Source organism: Haemorhous mexicanus, chromosome 2, assembly GCF_027477595.1.
Source record: "Haemorhous mexicanus isolate bHaeMex1 chromosome 2, bHaeMex1.pri, whole genome shotgun sequence".
Classification (NCBI taxonomy): domain Eukaryota; kingdom Metazoa; phylum Chordata; class Aves; order Passeriformes; family Fringillidae; genus Haemorhous; species Haemorhous mexicanus.
The window spans coordinates 80,060,268-80,081,030 of record NC_082342.1 but is presented as its reverse complement, the minus strand read 5'-3'; positions in this window follow the sequence as shown (position 1 = coordinate 80,081,030).

Sequence of the window (20,763 nt, the reverse complement as noted above, 5' to 3'; positions counted from 1 at the left end):
CTAGCCCTTTGCTGTCACTATCCTGCTGAACCACCACATCATCACTTTATAAAGCTCCATACACAAGTTTTCAAGTACTTGGTCGTGTTTGGGTTCCTGTTTTAGCCCAGCCCCTGGTGCTCTTATAGTCCTGATCAGCTGGCAGGGAGAAATGCAGAGGTAACTCTGAGGGATACAAGGAGTGTAACTGAGGAGTTGTATACTCCAGGTTAACTCTAAGTCCACTAGTGTTAAGGAGAGGCATTTTGCAGCTTCCAAGGAGGATTCATGGGATGAAATAAACACAAGCTGACTCCAAAGTCTTCTTCCTCAGACAATGGAGACAAGTGTTCTCAACTAGGAAATTATGCATCTCAGTTCCAGGGACTCAGTTAAATTGCCTAAACAAGTCTGCTGAAATTTGGGCCAGGATATCCCACATGGTCTTCCACTGATGTGCCAGAAGGGAAAAATTCTGTCACAGAACCTATAATACTTTGGTTGGGAGTTTTTTTGGAAGCATCAGGAGATCAGTTTCTAACATCTGCCAAACCGTAAGTTTTGGATTCCTTAAAGCATCTTAGATACCTTTAAAGCCCTCAAATTAGCCCTAGATGTCTATATGAGAATAAGATATGCCCTAGCAATGCTTGCTGCTTTCCTTAGCAAAGATATTCAAGGGTAATTAGATCAGATACAGATGACTGGAGTCAAGTGAGATGAATACCACTCTCAGTGGTAATTAGGTACTGCTTTGAAAAACATCAAACACAAAATGTATAGGAGTGCTTCTATTACTCCTCTCCTACCCTGCCTGCAGCTATGCTGTAGCAACTGAAACTGCAGAACTTCCAGGTTATATGCTGGGGAAATCATGGGGTGTCTGAATACTCTGGCTTGGGGGCAACTTGCCTCTGAGATGGTGCAGTTCATAATAGCCATCCTGTAAGTGGCATAAATACCACCCATAGTTCTTTCTTAGGGAAAGGTTCTGTCAAGAAAACTGTATTTGCAGATATGCAAGAATGGTGTAGTTATTCACTAGCAATAACAAGGCTATAAAAATACAGTCAGAACTTCCCTTTTTCTTTTTCACTCTATCCTTACCTTTTTAAATTAAACCTTAAATCAGTAGTAAATACAATGCTCTTCACTACTGCTTTCAATTAGTATTGTAGTTCATTGCAATCCCACTGATCTAACAGGACTGTCTGCCCAGCTGTCAACAAACAACGTAGGAAGGAGAAAGAAAGGAAATACAAATTAAGTCAAACAGACAGTTTTAAAGTGCTAATTAGGATGTTTAAGATAATGATGTAATTTTTGGTTTCTACTATTTTTAAGACCATATTAAAACATGTAAAAGGCTTTTGGTCTAAGGACACACTAAAGAGTGACCTGGAGTGGTACATTTGTCAGGTCTGTTTGTGCATCTCCGTGAGACAGGAAACCCTGCAGAAACTGAAGTGTGCCAACTAAACACTGTAATGGAGTTTCACAACCAGTATAATGTTTTGGGGATGTAATTTCAGTTTATGAAATCTGAATGGAAGACCAGATTCCTGGGAAAGGTCATGTCTGCTCCATGAAATTGTGCCAGAGCTGAAAAAGAATTGTTCAAAGTAGCTTTAAAAAAGAAAGGCTCCTGCTTGGCAGGATAGTTTCCAGCACTCTAGAACTGCTGCACATGATCTACAAAGGCAAAAGAAATTTCAAAAGAAATTTCAAAAGAATCTTTATTTTATTGGATTTTTGGAACTGGCATATCTATATAAATACTGTATCTCTAATTTCTTTTTATAATTATGCTCCTAATGTGGGGAGATTGCAGTTGTAGCCTTACATTTGCTCATGAAAGTTTTGCTGATGAATTTCTTGCTTATTTCTGTCATCAGTCTGGCCAATCACAATCTGGAATAAACATGTACATTTTTTTTTGAAATCTGAATACATAGTGTAAAATGAAAATTAATCACAAAATTTCCTTCACTATATCAATATTACACTATTTTACTAGGATTCAAAGTACAATTAAACTGCTGGAGAAGCTACTGAACAGTAAAACACATTTTTTCTTTAACTGAGAGCCAATACCATAGAGGATAATATCCCTCTTAACCAAAAAAAAAAAGGAGATAATTAAAACCTTTATAAAGCATCTGTCATCCAGCTATACTCATTAGGGATAGAAAAACCACACAGATTATAAAACATGAAAAAAAAGTATTTCTGAAGTTCTCCCCAAAATAAAACAGAAATATATAATGGTCAAACCTTTGCCTAAAAGCACAGATATATTAAACCAAAAAACCCCAAACCCCAAGTCTATAACTTTGAGTACAGTTCTGATGTGTAAACAAAGCAATCACCATGTAAAATTTCCTGAGAAAAAAACAGAATGATGAGGTACAGTGTGGATCACAGATTATTGCACTTTAATTTCTAAATGAGCTTAGACATCTGTGAAATTAAAACCCCAGGGCAGACAATTTATGTGACACTATGTTGAGAAAGGAACAAAGCTTTGAGATGCAAATTCCGTCTTTCCATTGCATCAGACCAGGTAACCTTGCAAACAACCTTCACACAGACCAGTCTTCTCCACTCTGACTGATGTCTCCCATATGTATCTATTTCTCCTCTCCGTTTTCCAATCAAGTTGACAGCAATTCCCAGTTCATTTTCTAAGGAGACTGATAAAAGCCAGGCTGGACCTGTACCTGTTATTAACCTCTCTTGTACCATTCTTACTTATTTTTCTCCTCTGAGATAAGCGGTTACATTGCACTTGCTGATCTTTGCATGTGATGTGTTATTGCATAAAAACGGTACTGCAAATGTCAGCCTGTTACTGGGTCATTAAAGTCAGGTCATGATATTTGAAAATTTGATGTTCTTAACCTTTTCAGGAATTAACCAACATATATTAGGGGATTATTTATCTTTGTTTGTTGTTTTTGTCATGGTTGTTGTTGCTTGCATCAATTATTCATGAACACAAGGGCATATATTATGCTATAAAAAGCCATGAAGTCTAATTGATTTATTCATATTATTGAAACTATGATTTAATCATTAATAGTGTTTACATATTTATTTTCACTGGCCACTTCGAGTCTCCTTCATCATTGCGAAGAAATAATTTTGAGCTCTGTAAATGCACAAACAGTTACTCAAACATCTTCTATACATATACACAATAGCAAGTGATAGAGTAAGATGGAAAATGGCCCCAAGCTACAATAGGGGAGGTTTACTTAAACACGAGGAAAAATTTCTTCACCAAAACACTGGAACTTTTCCTGGCTGCCCAGGGAAGTGGTGGAGTCACCTTCCCTCAAGGTATTTAAAAAATGGGTAGATATGGGACCTTGTGGGCATGGTTTGGTGGAAGACTTGGCAGTGCTGGATTAACGGTTGAATTTGATCTGAAACATATTTTCCAGCTTAAATGATTCTATGATTCTGGTATTCTGTGATATCCTATTTTTTCTAAGTGAAAATAAGGCTTTTTGGCCCATCATTAGGATTCCTGAATCTTCTACAGTTATGTACACCTTTGTGTTCGTTAAAAAACAAGGCTAAATGACAGATATTTCTCATTTTCAATTGTAAACTAAAATATTTGATAAAATGTGTGTGTGAGAATGGGACACCCTGATATTTTGCAGATATGAATGAACTGCAAACTTCAGGTAATGCTTGAAATACATCACATGATAGGCATTCTAAGATGTCAGAAATTATGACACTTTCTTATATAACTGCAGCCACCAAAACCAAAAATCTATGAAGTTCATTAGTTTTTGCAGGCCCAGCATAATTTTGTGCCAAAAGCTGAGGAGAAGAAAAAACAAAAAAAGATGGTGTTCAAATACTTGCCATGTTTGCTTTGAATTGGAACCAAAATTCTTCTGAGAAGCCTTTCAGAGCAGAAGGCATGAACCCAAACTCCATCGTCTGCTCATATGGTTTAATTCTCTAAATAAATCAATTCAAGATTTTTTTTCTTGACTTCTCTGCATACCACATGATTTCTGCAGACAACATATTATCCTCCTTTTGGTTATTACTTTATAATTATTCTTACATAAACAACATACAAAGAATATTTTTTTGCTAAGTGTATACCTAAATGTTTACTATATATAAATATATTTTAATTCATTTATTCAATATACTTGATGAAAAGATGTAATGAAGAAAGTCTTCTATGAGAACCTTCTTTGGTTGCTTAAATAATTGGAGGAAAGTTGCTAAACAGCTCTGTGTAGATATCTTTTGCTATGTTTTATACATGCATTTATAGAGCAATAATGCCAATGGCATGCTGGCCATCTGCTGTCCAGCTTTAAGTGAATTGTCATTCTTCAAAACCAAGAAAATATTTTTTTTTTCCTGATATTTCCTTCCTATGGATAAATACTCTTGAATATTTAAGACAACTAATAAAGGTACAAGTCACTTTTTACAGTGACAATATTTAAGTTAATTTAAAACAGGTAGTTTACAATACCATACAAGAGAAAGTGATCCGTGTGTCTTTTTCACGCTCCTGAGAATCACCACTGAAACAGGGCCATTTTATTAAACATTGGTGAAAGAATCAGCAGTTTCCTGTCGTTAAAGCAATCATTCTTGTTTGGGAGAAAAACAGGACAAAGCTGTCATAACTTGTAAGAAAAATAAGCTACTAAAAAAATTAAAAATCACAGATTAATGATTCTAGCAGTCGTGCAGATGTAAGCTCCAGAAGTGATTTATTACCTTTCTGGGCAGGTGAATGGGCAAAGTGTGATTAACTAATTGAAAGTATGAGTACTATGGAAAGCTTTTGCTTCATGTCAGCTCAATATGCTGTTTCCTCAGTTGCTGATGTGACACAACCAACCAGGAATAGTGAGAGATGCATCAAAAAGCCATTCACAGAGGGATATATATTATTTTTCCTGGTAGTCCTGGGGTGGAGAAGCTGACTCCAAAATGCTAGCCGTATGGCTCTTCAGAGAAAGCAGAATATGTCTTCACTCATTCTTCTGGGTCATTTTCTAAAGTAAACTTCCTTTTTCTTTTGTTGTTGTGTTATTACTACCAATGCAATCCAAAATCAGTGGAATGCTCATTAGACATATTCCCTTTTTTTTTTTTTTTTTTTTTTTAAGAAATCCTCTGTCTTTCATGTTTTTCTTAGACCTATGGACCAAAGTTATATAGTTCATGGGTGGCTCAAGCCCATCCATCAACAAAATCTTTTAAACCTTTGAATTTCTTTTTAGAGCCAGAGTGTATCTTCACCATATTAGGACAGGGCTGCCTAATTTACCTTTACTTTTGAAATAAACATTTCTCTGGAGTGTTGACCATTTCTTCAGGGAAATATTTCCCAGACACACTTGAGAGATAAATTGTCTAAATGAACTTTTTAATAACTTTTTACACAGTATCTAATTGTGGACTAGCCTAGCAGGCAGCCTCAGCAGGTGCATTTCTATCAAAATAATTTCACTGCATTTTCTATATAATTGAATTGACTAAGTTCTGCTGCATCATGATGTTTTCTTTCATTATAATGACAGCTGTGATATATTACAAGTTAGTTCTTGAGGAGAAGAAAAAAGCAAGAAGAAAAAAATATACATTTCAACCATAATTCTTCAAACCAAGCATCCAAGGGAGAAAAAAATCAAGCAACAAATCATTACCCTGAGATAGGAAGCAAAAAATCTGAAAGGCAAATATTTTTGTTCCAGAAGTACCTAGGCTGTTTTTGGAACATTCAGCATATTTAGTGTAAAAAAAATTCCTTTAACATGAGTATGTGACCTCAAAATATTATTCTTTGTGGTAGAAGAAAAATAAATACTAATACCTTAGAGAAACTCATGGTGTTCTTCAGTTTCTTAGCAGTGAAGTAAGTCTTGAAGTTCTTCCTGGTGGTGCAAATAACGCTTTTTTTCACTTTTCTCACCAGGAAAACACATTCCAAAACATTCAATAAATATAAGCAGAAAATATATTGATTATCTGCATGTTATACTATAACTGCAATTTGCAGCCATTAAGAAAGTGCCCTGAGAATAATTAACTCTTAAAAAAAAAAGAGTTTATTTACTAAAAGAAAAAGAAAGTAAAACTATTCTGTGTGTACATCTTTTTACAAAAAAGTAGAGGAGTAATTTGCTGTCATTGAGGATGGTGATCACAGAATTAAAAGTAGCTTTTATACTCCACTGTGTTGAAGAAGTGTGTTCAATTGTCTAATAGTCAGAAATAAGATTCCTCAAATAGGACTTATTCTACTACCATAACTGTGACTTAGTCTGAATATTACTTTCTCTTTGCATTTGTAAGCATTCATGGCACAACACATAATGAATTAATAACTTTATTGGGCTAGTGAGTAACTAATTACTTTCTCATTATTAGTTCTCAGAGGTTTCACCCGTTTCATCTGAACTGAGAAATTGCTATTGTCCCAAGCAACTTTTTAATGCTTATTGGAAGAAGCATTTATGTTATTAGTTTATACCCCCTCAAAACATGTAGCCTCTGTCAAAACCTTTTAGATACATTGAACTACTACTTTTCACTACTCAATGCAGTACTTTCAAAAAAGAGAAAGAATGATGGAATGAGATGCCAAAGGGAAAAATTCAGTTGTGGCAGAAAGGCAGGCCCAAGGAAGAAAAATGTAAATTGGTTGTGTTCATCTTAGGCAATGCCTTCCACTCCTCATAGCTGAGTGTATGTGCTTCTTTCATAGTCCTTCATCTGAATGACATGCAGACCATATGGACTTCTCAGTGGCCAGCAGCCTATTCCCAGCTCTAAAGTGCCCCCCTTTGCCTCTAGTGTCAGCTAAAGGTTCAGGCATAGGATGGTGGAACGCAAGAGAAAGCTCTCAGGAAATAGAAAATGCATACTTGTAGGGAGATTGTTGCCCCAAGGGTAATTCCTCAGATTTGCTGCTTGTTCACTGCAAAGAGTGAGTTTTTTTTTTTTTAGAAAAGCTGCAAGCAGGAATGGACTTCAACATTTAGCCTATAGTGTTGCCTTTAGTGGCAAAGCCCATTGCAGGCTGAACTAAGCCTTTGATCTCCAGTGATTCAGATAAAAGTTTATAAACCTGCCATACAACTGGACAAAAACACCTTTTGAGAAGTTGAGAGTATCCAAAACTTCCATTGGGGCTGGCAGTTACTGTAGAAGTCTTGTGAGAGGCCTGCGTACTTCTGGACCAGCAAAAGGAGAAGAAAATCGAACCTCAGAATGCATTAAACACCATAATTACAACAACTGGACCATGACATAAATGTCTGTAGGTGATTTAGGTCAGGGGACCCCCAGAACCTTTTTCAGCTGGTCACATGCAGATATATTATGTGGGCACTACCTGATTAGCTTGGGACAAATGAATAAAGGGCCTACATTTGGTTACTTCATTGTAAATGCCTAAAATCTGGAGCTTTACTTGAGGCACAGCTCAATCAATCACTTGACCGATCACTGATCTTTCTTTCATAACACATGAGTTCTGGCTATTCTCTCTTAGAATTTGTTTAAAAGAAAATTGGAATTCTGTAGAAAAGAGGAAGGGAGGTACAATAAGGGAAGTATATTAAGAACAGTATTTTCAAAGACTTTAGGAATTAATTCTTCAAGAAAGTATCCATTTATTTCCAAGCATTTATGAAATGTTTTCACAGATTTGTGGAAGGACAATGTATAGAAAGCAGGGCAAATTTTACAGTCATCATTGTTCATTTTTTACAGACATAAATAAGTTATAAAAGCTGCCTATCAGCACTTTCTCTAGCAGAACTTAAAGTGCATACATGAAAATGCATTTAAGTGATAACACAAATCTGATTTATTCAAGTTTCTGCACAAACTTAATATGATACCTAAAATTTTCTAAAGTCGCATAAAATATAGACTATCTCTATTATTTACTGTTGGACAGTTTATTGATGTAGTAGCTAATTAGCCATAAGAATCTGAAGGTTTTCTGCTATGCACTAGTATTGCTGAATTTTGTAAAGGAAATTATTTTTCTTTCACTTTTGTCCTTGTCAATAATACTCTTGCTTCCCTAATTCTATCTATGGCCACAAGGGAATTTTTGTAATCTCAGTGAATGATCAGAAAAATTTTGTGTTAATTCTAATCAATTTCTTAGTGCTTCATGTTGTATAATTTCATTTTAAAAGAAATGTTTATTTAAAGGTAAGTTTTTTTATTTCTAGTATCTGAGCACCTAATTTTGACTCTTAGATAACAAAGACATTGTCTGAAATTATCTGCTTGTATCAAATATTCTTGGAGGATATTATTTCAAAACCTGCTTTTTCATTTAACACTTTTTCCCAAAGTATTTTCATAGTAGCAGTACTATTCCAGAGAGGTCTTTACCTACATTTCATGTATTTTCCAGTTTCATATATTATGAGAACTCCAGGATTTGAAAAATCACTGTAAAATAGCAATTCCATTGTACATGAAAAGCAGATTTCACTTAAAATTGTTTTACCTATCCTGGAAACAACTCCAGATCTAAAGAAGTGAAAGGATTAAGGGAATTGATGTGGTTTTAGGGGACATGACCTTAAATTGGACAGCGGTTTAAATTACATGTAAAATTACATGGAGTAGGGTCAAAGAGGGCACCTCTCAGACAAGTGCATGGTTCACCTGATCTACAGCAACGGTGTCCAAGATGTGCTTTTATGCACTGCATTAGGGAGCTTTTGGGTGAATAAGACTGTATTGGGTGTGCATGGCCAGGTTTTGGTAGGGGGGGACTCCAGGGGTGGCCAAGGCTGGGCTGACAAGAAATGCCAGTAATGCCTCTGTGATAACACTGTTAAGAAGGGAAAAAAGTCACTGTGCAGATGTAATTGTGGCCAGGGAAGAGCAGGATGAGAACATGTGAGAGGAAGAGCTCTGCAGACACCAAGGTCAGTGCAGAAGGAGGGGCAGGAGGTGCTGCAGGTGCCAGAGCTGACATTCCCCTGCAGCCCATGGTGCAGCCAGCCCTTGGTGAGGCAGTTGTGTCCCTGCAGCCCATGGGGGTCCCTGGGGATACAGAGATCCACCCTCAGCCCATGGAGGACACCCACACCAGGACAGGTGGGGTCCTGAGAGGAGGCTGTGACCCCATGGGAGACCTGTGCTGGGGCAGGGTCCTGCAGACCCATGGAGAGAGGAGCCCACACTGGAGCAGGTTTGCTGGTAGGACTTGTGACCCTGTGAAGGGACCCACCTGGAGCAGGCTGTGCCTGAAGGACTGCACCCCATGGAAGAGTGACCCATACTGCAGAAGTTTTGGAAGGACTTGTGGGATGAACTCACATTGCAGCAGTTTGCAGAGAGCTGTTGCTCATGGGAGGGACCCCACAGTGCAGCAGGGGAAGGACTTCTCTCCCTGATCCTCAGGAGAAACCTCAGGTCATGAACCCCCATTGCCTATCTCTCTCTGCCACTGGGGAAGTGGTTGAGCTAGGAAGAAGAAAGGGGAAAAATGTTTATAAGTTTTATTTTACTACTCATTATCATGCTCTCATTTTGTTAGTAATAAATTTAATTAATATCTCTAAGTTTAGCCTGGTTTGCCCATGATGGTATTTGGTGAGTGACCTATCTCTGTCCTTATCTCAGCTGATGAACCATTCATTATATTTTATCTCCCCTGTCCTGCTGCTTAGGGGAGTGATAGATTGGCTCTGGTGGGTGCAGGGCCTCCAGCCAGGGTCAACAGACTAAAAAGTCATCATGGGAACAGAAACAAAGACTCAGCTTTTCCATCTCCCCAGGAACAGTTATATTATCCAGCAGAACTACCAGGAATTCTGTTCCTTGATTTCAGTTTTGCCCCTTGCACCTCACGTTGCTGGCTGTGCAGTGGCACAGCTTTACCAGAAGGACATCATGCCTGTGTGCTCTGTGCTTGAGAACTCTCACACTCTCATGAGGATACAAGCTCAAAGCCCCTGGGGACAGGAACAAAAAGCTCCAGATATTCCAGTCCTGAAGCTCTACTTCACCTCTCAGATAACAACTTTTTGTTGAGAAAATTTTGGCATGTCAGCATACACTATAGTGTCTCCTAAAATGCAAACTATGTCATAAAAAGTGAGATGCTGATGAAACTCCCTGAGTGGAGATAGGAACAAGCTGATCTATGTGACCCCATCAATGTATCTTAAAAGCTGATGTGCCATTTCTTTTCACATTTTGCCACAGACCAGATGTGCTTTGATATGCAACATGTTTGAACAGCTAATTAATATTTAAAAGCGACATTCTGGCATAATCTGTATAAACATACATTTGGAATTCACAACATCCTGTCAAATACAATTTTTATAAATTGTGTTCAGTAAAATGGTTATGAATGTCTATATAGGTTGTAAATATTGAAGAAAACACAGGGGTTTTTTCTGTCATTTTTGCTATTTCTTCCTTCAGAAAATGAAATTCACCTGCAAGTATATAAATGCAGGAAAAACATATTTTCAATTAACAGCCTTTTGAAAAATATCCATTGCATCTATTTTCTTAAAAGTAGTAGGTTTTTCCTTCAGTCAGAAGTCATTAACTAAAACTTCCTTAGAATAATTTCAATGTTTTGATTTGAGAACAAGTTTTATGATTAAACCATCTCTCATTGAAGAAAAGGAATGCAGTAATTTTATAGTTTTGTAGAAAAGAAAAAACAAAATTATATCTTCACTTCCAAAAGTATACCTAGTTTGCATATATATTTAATACTTATATAATCATATTTAGAGTAAACTATAGCAAAATAAAGAATTTACACATTTAAAATTCCAGTGGTACTATTTCCTTAAGAAGTGTTTCTCAGACATATTCTATCTACTGCAGTGCTCAGTGGTTGGTTGCCTTTTTAGCTTTACCAGTTCTTTAACTGTTTTGAGTTTTAACAGTTCTCTGAGTGGAAGAATGTGGATGTTCAAAAACTCCTTAAATTTTGTAGCCAACATCTTCAGGAGCTTTTCTGCAGTACTGGTTGGGGTACAGCTACAATCAAAGGAGACCAACCACAACATTTCCCTTTTAGCCAAATAGTTAACACTAAATATAAGGCGCTTTTGGCGTTGTAACTTTTCTCAAACATCTATATTCAACATTTCAGAAAACATAATAAATGTATCTGTGAGTATAAGTGTAATCACAAATAGCTTTGCTAGCAGAACCTAAGTTAAATATATTTTTAATCCAAATGTACCAATAAGTAATACAGTAAATTAAAAAATCAGAAAGATAACACACCTACTAAATTTTCATTAAATCAGGACAATTTGTGGAACTTAATAATTTATCTTAAATACAAAATCATACTTTGCTAGAGTATTTAATTCAATGGTGATAATACACAACCCATTTTGCAAAAATACCACACAGCAAGCAGTGGTGCTTTGCATGATAACAATTAAGAGTACAAGTAATCTGCCCCACATCATATACGTAGAAATTTTCCATCTTTTCTCCCAAGAACTGGTTTAAAACTTTGTCTTTCTCGCAAGATGTTAAGTATATCAGATGGATAATACTCTAAAATACTTATTTATGCTTATAGGTTACAAAAAATGTATTTTATTTAAAATATAGGTGTTCTGTATTGCAGACAACAGGTTAGATAAAAAATTATAATCAATTTTCTCAGGTAGTGAGTCTTACATAGACAAAATTTTCCATTTTAATGCAGTTGGAGTTAGCTTTGCAATCAGATATTTCTTAAGATCTTGAAATGAAATACATCCCCTCCTCAGCATGACTTCATACTTTCCAAAGCTCTACTTTAGGTAGGTCTACTGGTTTATAGTTCTGTGAAGCCACTGAAAGCTATGCTGTTTTGTGCCCTTTTCCAAGCGTATTGTAAAATCAATTTTTCCTACACAAAATGTAATGCATCTAATCAAGTTTGGGTGACTTCTATATTTAATAAAGAAGCAGTTATTTATGGCACACAACGGTTAACAGCAACACGTTGATTCATTAGGAATCAAATTATATTATCTATATGATAAAATATCAACAGTAGATATTTAATGATTGATATAGCCAGTTTAAAAGATTTTTTTAGGATGCCGTAATTACTAATTACTGCATACCAGTATTTTTTTTAATTTGAATTTTTTTGTCTTTTAAAACTCACAGATTTCTTTTGTAAAAAGCTCCATATCCCAGACCACCAAGGGCTTGTTCACATGAGCTTCATATTTTGTAATTTGTATATTTCATGTGTTTTTCAGTGAAAAGGAAAAGAAGGGAGGAAACAGCTGACATACCTCAGTTTATGGGGCTTTTTCATACAATACATCGGTTGGAAAACTTCCAACAAAAAAAACGAGGACATTTTTCTCCATGGAGAGAGAAAAAAATTAGCTATATTTTTGATATATACATGCATGGACACATCCAGCCTGAATTACAAATATATATATATAGATATGTGAGTGACGTAAACAGCACCAGTTAAAAAAATTATTTAAAGTGACACAACTCTGTTATCTTACTGGGTCTAGGAGCTCCAGGTATGATTAAACTCTAAACTCTAAATAAATAAATAATTATAGTGGAATTGCATCTTTTGAAGGGAAAAAGCATGATAAAGGAAGAGACATTGACATTCAGAAGACCTTTTTCTCTCTGAATCTGCTGTTATAGCAATGTAAATTACAGCATTAGCTCATGAACTGTTTCAAAAGCAGATTTTCAAAGGTGATCACTTGAGTCTATTAAGGACATTTCCACTGTTCTCAAAATATGTCATTGAAACAACGTTGTGTTTTCTGTAGCAAACAATTATGTATTGTTGGATTGCTGTGCTGAAAAGTTTAAACCTTTCATCTTTGATGCTCTTGCATTTCAGAGAAACATGAACTCTATTTATTGTATGAAGTTTCTAAAGCCCTTCCCTGTGGGAGACAGACTACATAAACATAAGATACTGCAACACAAAGCTGGAGAAATCTTCCTTTATTCATATTCTGTTCATATTTCTGTTCATACTGACTCCTAATGAAGTAAATGGGAATGTTGCCACTGACTTTGCTCGATCTGGAATTGGACTCCTCAGATTTGTTTTCTCTTATCTTCAAGAATCTCAAAGCATTCTTATCCTTTTTTCTCAGACTCCTTCTTTGCTTATAGACCCTTTTCCTCACAAATTGCCTTTCAGGTAGAAAGACAGTGTATTTGCAAACTCATTTTTTGTTTCCATTAAGGTCTGGACCACAAGGCACTTGGTAATGTTTCTGCTTGTCTGTATCACATATACCTCTCAGGTTCCTTCCCTCAGTTACTTACAGACCTCAGCTAGCATTTGAGTTAAAACCTTTTTCCTTATGTCTAAAATGCATTTGAGTTAAAACCTTTTTCCTCATGTCTAAATTGCTCCTTTTGCTCTCTCAATTATGATTAAAACCTTCCTTAAGTGAAAGAGCATTCTAATTTTTTTAATGTCATCACTTTGAAAATGCTTAATCTGAGCAACTGTGGCCATATTACATTATCTCAGTGATATATTACATATGTCTGTGATAGTTCTCTGTACAGTACATGGACAGAAACAGAGATTGCTGGAATCCAGTTCATTCTTTAATAGATGTCTGAACTAGGTTACATGAGTTAAGGAGTCTGTACCAGACTAGGTAAGGTAAAGGTGAGGAATTTTAGTATACACCATAGAGGAGAGTGGGGATGTGGTTTGCTTGTTTGTAAGTTACAGACCTGCAAGTAACTGCTACAGGAGCTCTAAAGTAACAGGACAGAGTAGTTTTCACTATGGTTGTGTAAGTATGGAGAGGATTCTAAAACTACTTGGAGTGTGTCACAAACACTAACATGAGAGCATTACTTTACACTTTACCAAGAAATGTGCAGTAGGTAGGCACAGGGCAAAGCCCAGTTCTCTTTTGCATCCTCACTTATCCAATATCACAATAGCTATGTAGGAATCCATAAATTCAGAAGGTTTTGGGAAAGCTGCAAAAGGCAGGCTTCAGAGACAGCAGAACTGTGATTAGAGCTAAGCAGTAGCCGTGAGATAGGTCAAGAGAAAAATTATTTAAAAAGTAGAAAAGCAAGGACAAATAGAACAATGGTCTGTGAATTAACGCTTGTCTAGGACAACTTCCTAAGCTGCAGAAAAGTTTATCTAGCAAGATATTAGGAAGTTTTAAGCTTAAGAATGGAGCTCTGTGCATTGTGTTTTAAGGCTTACAAGCAGGCATTGTATTCGAAATAAGCAAGCATTGTTTAACCAAAGGTACGTGTGCTTATAGTGGTTGGATAGAACCACTGTCATTATGCTTCTGCTTTGTGTGATTGGTCAAAAAGCTTATAAAGTAAGTTGTAACATTAAGTTCTTGGTCTGCTGCCTGGGATGTGAGCTGATGGCATCTTCCCATTGTCAGAACCATGTAATGAGACTGATGCCAAAAAATAAAACAGCTCAAGGCACATTCCACAGCAGTCTCGTCCCATTTGTGATTTGTACATAGCCCCCAGCCAGCGATATAGCTACATGTAGTATGAAGTCATGATTCATATGAAATTTCAGTTTAGTTGTTGGCCTCTAAGTTCATGTTAGAAAAGATTAAGATCCAGGAGATGTTAGAACTGACAATTTACCGTACACATCTGGTAATTTGGAAAAGCCCATGAGTGATAGGGGCTACACTGAAAAGGAAACCATTTGTGTTCCTCTGCCACCAGACTCCTGCTGAATGCCTGCCTGGCTTTGGTAGCTGGAAACTGTGAAGCTGAATTGACAATTAATTCAAAGAACTTTCAGCTCCAAAGAACATGAAACACTTCAGCCTCTTCCAGTATAAAAGAGATTACTTTTTTGTAAAGCAAAGAACAAATATCTTTTTAATTTCTTGCAGTAAATGAATTCTAACTGCATTATAATTTTTGGCTTTTGGCTTTGGAGCAAGTACTCCAAATAAACTCCTGTACATATTGCTGTAATAAAATCCCTGCTAAAAGAAGTAATAGACAAACTGACTTAGATAAAATGCATTTTTAAAGAAGATTGTGGATAAAATATATGCTTTATATTCTTTCTTCTATTATGCCCTTTACTACATTTTGCAATATCAATAACTTAATAATATAGGAGTACATTGCTCTCTTCAGTGTACTATTCCACTATAAAAATAGGAAAACTTGAATTTGTTTTCAAAATATTATAAACCAGACCTGTGACTGTTATATAGAAATTAATTAGAATAATCCCGATAATAGATGTGCTTTTAAAACAAAGCCAATTTTTGGAGGATAAATTGTTTTTAAATTCTACCTGTTACCCATTTATTTTCACCCCATTTTTCACTGCCACTTTCCCCCTTCTAACAATTTTGTAATTTTCCCTATTTTTGTCCTAAATATATAAACCTTTAATACAGATTGCAATCCTGAAATTGAGCTAGCCTATCTTATTTGTCTGGCCTGCTCCTATGGGTCTAAATATCCACTGGCATCTGGTAACAAGGCAGCCTGAAATTGTAGAAGTGAAGATATCATTAAATGAGGGCCATATGTAAAATCCACTGTGCAAGTTTGCTTGTTTAAACAAAATAATCACCATGTCACAGGTGGACGGAAATATGCACCAAGATTTTTGAAGCATTTAGTCTCAGCAGCCTCTTCTTTTCCAGCTTTTGCTTATTTAGGTTCTGTTTTCCAGTGTTCAAGTCCTAATACATCTCACCAATTTAACTGTTATGTGCAAAAAGATTTTGTGCCATGGAAAATAAATTCTTCTTATTTCAACTTGCATATCATATCTGTTTTATTAATAGGTGAGTGTTTATTAGAAGATACATACTGATCATTTATTCAGGAACATATAAATGTATCTGAATCATGAAGAGAGGAAGGGAAATTGTTCCCATTTCCACATTTTCAATATAGATAATATTTTATCAGATTTTATAAATCAAAGCTGTTCCATGTTTTATTTCTTCTCAACTGTTCATATTTTCCTTGAATTAAGTTTTTATTTATATATGAACCTCATAGCAAGTTTTGCCATCTTACAAAAATAAGGGTTGCCATATGCTTTCATAAACAGAACTTTTATTTGCTTTTATCAGCTTGCTGCATCAACACAGAGCAGATTGCTTTTGAAAAATGCAGTTTCATACTGCCATAGAAGATCCAGAAAATAATGCACCATTTTAAAGCTGAGCTCCATTTCACGAGGAGCTATTCTTTGAATGAAGTTTGATTATATAGGGCCAACTGCAATGTCAAGACAACAATCTAGAAAAGGCTGGGGCTCCATCCCACTTTTTAAATATTTTTTTTCAAACAGCAGTATAACTAGAAAAACATGAAATCATTATAGTAATAAGCATTTTGGAAATTATAGTAAGAAACATACTCAACTACTTCCTCTTTACCTGTTTCTTTTTCTGTTGTTCTACAGTTTTATTTGCAATATTTTAAATACTGATTTCAAGTTCTTTATACTCTAGAAGTTATTTAAAGTTGTTCAACATAGCATCAAAATAGATACAAGGATATGCATTTGAAATGGATATTTCTAAGAACTAGATTAGATTTTCAATGATCCAGCTGACATCTGTTCAGAATGCAACAATTCATAAAAAAACCCCACAGCTTCAATTCTGTCTGGATTCATAAATATTCTAATCTCATTCTCTCAGGTAAATAGTGATAAACTGTTAATGTCATTTAGCATTCTGAACTGATAATCTCAACTTATTTTCCATTATAGGGGGCAATATTTTCTTCATTATTTTTGTTTCTTTGTACAGTGTCATTTTGGTTAATAACAGCAAGGTAATGTGAACTTGAATGAGGAAGGTAAGACATACCTTATTATCATTCCTCTTAATACCTTATTATTGACATAAATTTCTATGTTGCTTAAAAAAACATTGAAATGCTATTCTTTTTTTTTTTTTTTTTTTAAAGTACTCATAAAATTAGAGTGCAGGAATTAGAATGCTGAAAGCTCAGGGGTAATTGTATTTGTTGTGCTGGCTGCATTGGTACAGAAGTTCCATGAAAAATCACAAGCAGTTACTTTTAAAGATTCTCAATGCATGTGAAATAAATGGAAGCAAGACAATTTAACAGACTATTCAGCAAAACATTCTCACAGAAAAGAAATCTTCATATCATACCATTATCATGGTGAATAAACTATATACCAGACACTAAAAATGTTAGTGTTGCCATTTAATGAAAAGATAAGAATTAGTGTACCAAATCTTCTTTAATTAAGATGAATTAATTTATAAATCAAAAATGAAAAATAATATAATAAACTTGAAATGTAGTGGAGAATAGATTCTTCTAACCAGAGATTTTATAAATTAGCATTTTCTGAACATTTAATAGAAGAGGGTTTAGGAAGTTTAAAATTGTATATGTAACACTAAATAAAATGCTGCTCTTAGTTAAGGAAAACACTACTTTTTGATTACTGAAATTAGGTGTCAGGCATTAAACCATGTTTAAAGTTAGTGAATAATTCAAAATTTCTGTGTGGAAAAATATCTATTTTTCCACAGAACTAATATCCTATTAGAAAAATATCTATTTTTCCTCTGGAACTAATATCAAGATCATTTAGGTAATAAATTAGTGCTAACAACAAACACTTAGTACATTATTGACACATTTTGGCTTTACAAAGCTAGGAAAACAGAATTCTCTAGCTATACACCAGGTGCACCAAAACCATATGTTTACATTCAGTGGCAATTTGAATAACTGCCACTTACTCTTGTCTGCTGAGCTGGGTGAAGCACCCTGTGTTCACCTGGAAAAGTTGTGTGATTACATAGAAGGAAAAGTTATATGAATGGTTGTAATTTCAGAGATTTCTTGATTTCTGCACAGCTGCACAAGTGCCCATGCGAGAACTGAGCTGATGCAGGGGCAGGAAGAAGTAGCTGGGATGGAACAGACATTCACAGGATGAAAGAGACACCAAAAAAAAGTTAATGACGTGTTACAGCTGAAATCACATGAAAGCCTTATTAACACTGCAATAAATTAGTTTTGTTAATTTAGATATCTGAGCGAAATACATAGAGACACATAGTGACAGCATCCTTGCCCTTTCCTTCCCAAAGCATATATTTAATGTTGGTAAATAAGGTGAAAGCCAAAAAACAATACAGAATTCTCACCATTTGTACAAACTAAGAATTCTACTTTTAAGAAGCACTCCAGAGAAATTAAAGGAATGTTGTCAGGTATATCTACCAGCAGGACTTAAAGAAAAAAGTTTCTTTTCTTTTTTAATACCATTTTTAGCAGTGATGCCTTTTTTCCTCTCCTATTCAGCCTAATGGTGAACCTTATTTTCCCATTTCTCTCAAGAAAGCAGAAAAAAAAGAACACAGTAACATTTTTAACAGTTTACTGCAATGTTTCTTGGGACACTAACCATGAACTTTGTACTTAGACCCTCATCTCATACTTCTAGTATGAAAGTTTTCTGTGTTTTGCATGGAGATTCTCTATTACAGAAATGCCATCTTCTCCATGACGTTTTGAGCTTCTTCTAAGGTGCAAACAGATAAATTGCAATTTTTTTTTTCCCCATTAGTCCCTGCACTAATAGAAAAAGGCATCTGTATGCCAAGCACTGCCAAATACAACATTAAGGGATTCAATTTTTATTTCCAATCAAACAATAGTAACTATGCCTATTAAATGAGAAACTCAAAGGGAGGGTAGCAAGGCATAAAAGGAACAATGTGCTCTTTCCAAATGCCATAGGTCACAGTTTGTTTGCATCCAGATTTTGGGAATGCAGAGATCATTTAAATCTCAGGTCAGAAAAAAAAGAAACTTAGGACAAACTGAAACTTTTTTCTGACCATCTTTCTTTGGTTTCTAGGATAGTCCTTTAGTTAAAATACTTAGATGGCAGATGTAATATTGCTGTTATATATCTGAAAGCAATGTGGGCCGTAGGGCAGGAAGACTCTTAAATGACACATAGGAAATGTTTACCATTTTCCTGAAGGAGTAAAAGTTAAGAAATTGTCCTGAAATTCGACATTATAAAAGTTTGTGGTACAGGGTAGTAAGTTCCTACCTTATGAGCATTTCCCCAGGATCCTAGAACATTCAAGCTCATTCAAGCACATAGGACAAAAATTAAGGTCCACCTCTATTATTCCGTAACTTCCACGTGCTTGACTTTGAAAATCTCAATTAAATTATTTTAATTTGTTTCTGAATACAATACAGAATAAAGGAAGTAACTGGGTCAGGAAGGAGCTAATAACTACAACGAAACATGTTTGCTTCTGGGCACTCTTTGCTTTTAAAAATGGAAATAGTTTAATTTAATTTTCTTTTCATTATGGCATGAGGGACAGCTCACCCTATTACTGGATGAATCTTGCTATTAATGAACAATTCAATTGATTAAGTAATCATACAATCATTTTTTTTTTACATATCTTATATTTCTAATATACAAATAATGATTATTTATTTATCTTATTTACCTCCTCCCAATAACACTTAGAAGCTTTACTCATCTCCCCTTTACTTCAAACAAAACATGATTTTCTTATGTATCCTTAGCAGAGGGTGTCAGAAAATTAACAATCCATGTGAGATTTGAAATAGAATAAACAACAGCAGAGTGGCCTAGTCCTCTTACAGGAATTGTTATATTCACATCACTTCTGATAGATGCTGATCCAGCATTAAGCAAAATAAAGGCTTCACTGGACTCACACGTTCAGCACATCGACCTCAGTTTGCTCCTTCAAGTGTGAGTCCAGGACTGGCACTCAAGGCACTCCAGACAAAACAGCTTCCCCACTAGTATTAGGATGGACCCCATTTTACCACAGGTATTTAAAGAAGAAAGCTTTCTGTCCTCACCAAGCAAGACAGTGCCAATGTCTGGCTACATATTGGCTTCTAAAAATCTGAAATTCATGTGCTGGAAACACAATATGTGATATGTGTCAGAAGTCAGTAGGTTTTATATCAGCCACATGTAAAGTAATTCAAAATTTACAAAATAGATCTCATTCATTTATATCTACCTACAATTCTGTCTTTCTTACCTCTTTGGGCTATTCATTATCTCTTCTAACAAAACTACACTCCAGAGGTAAGTTTTGATTGAACTAAGTCTGGATGACAGCAGTCAAGCAGGTTATTTTCTAGGCCCAAGATAAGTAATCCAGAAATACTTTTTTTCCTTTTTATTTAATCCAGTTTGATCAACAAACAAGGTGGTTAGTTTTATATCTCCTTGTGTTTGGGGGTAGGCTGCAGAATCCACCTGAATTCTGGATTTCCTGGGAGAGAAAGTAGGACTATGAAATAATCACTCTATGGCCAATGCCAGTTACTCCTTAAAATTATGGGCTACAAGTAATTAATATTTTAAAACCATGTATAATTAAATAAATTTCCTCAAAAGAAGACACATTATTTAATTTAAATTGATTTGATTTAATTTAATTAAAAGCTATTTTGAAGGCCCTATGGCTGAAAAATGATGAAATGGAAAAATACAGTTCATAATAATGAAAAAGAAAGGTAAAGCCAGAATTTCTGTTCTTTAGCACTCTCTCCGAATAAAAGCACAGGACAGCTTTTAACTAGTTCTGCTGCTAAAAGGTCTTGCCAAGCTTTCCTAATTTTGTGGAATGAGAAGGCCAGATTCCAACACACACTATAGTAATTTGTCACAGGGAGCTATGCTATTTTGCATGGTTATTTTTAACCTTCTAA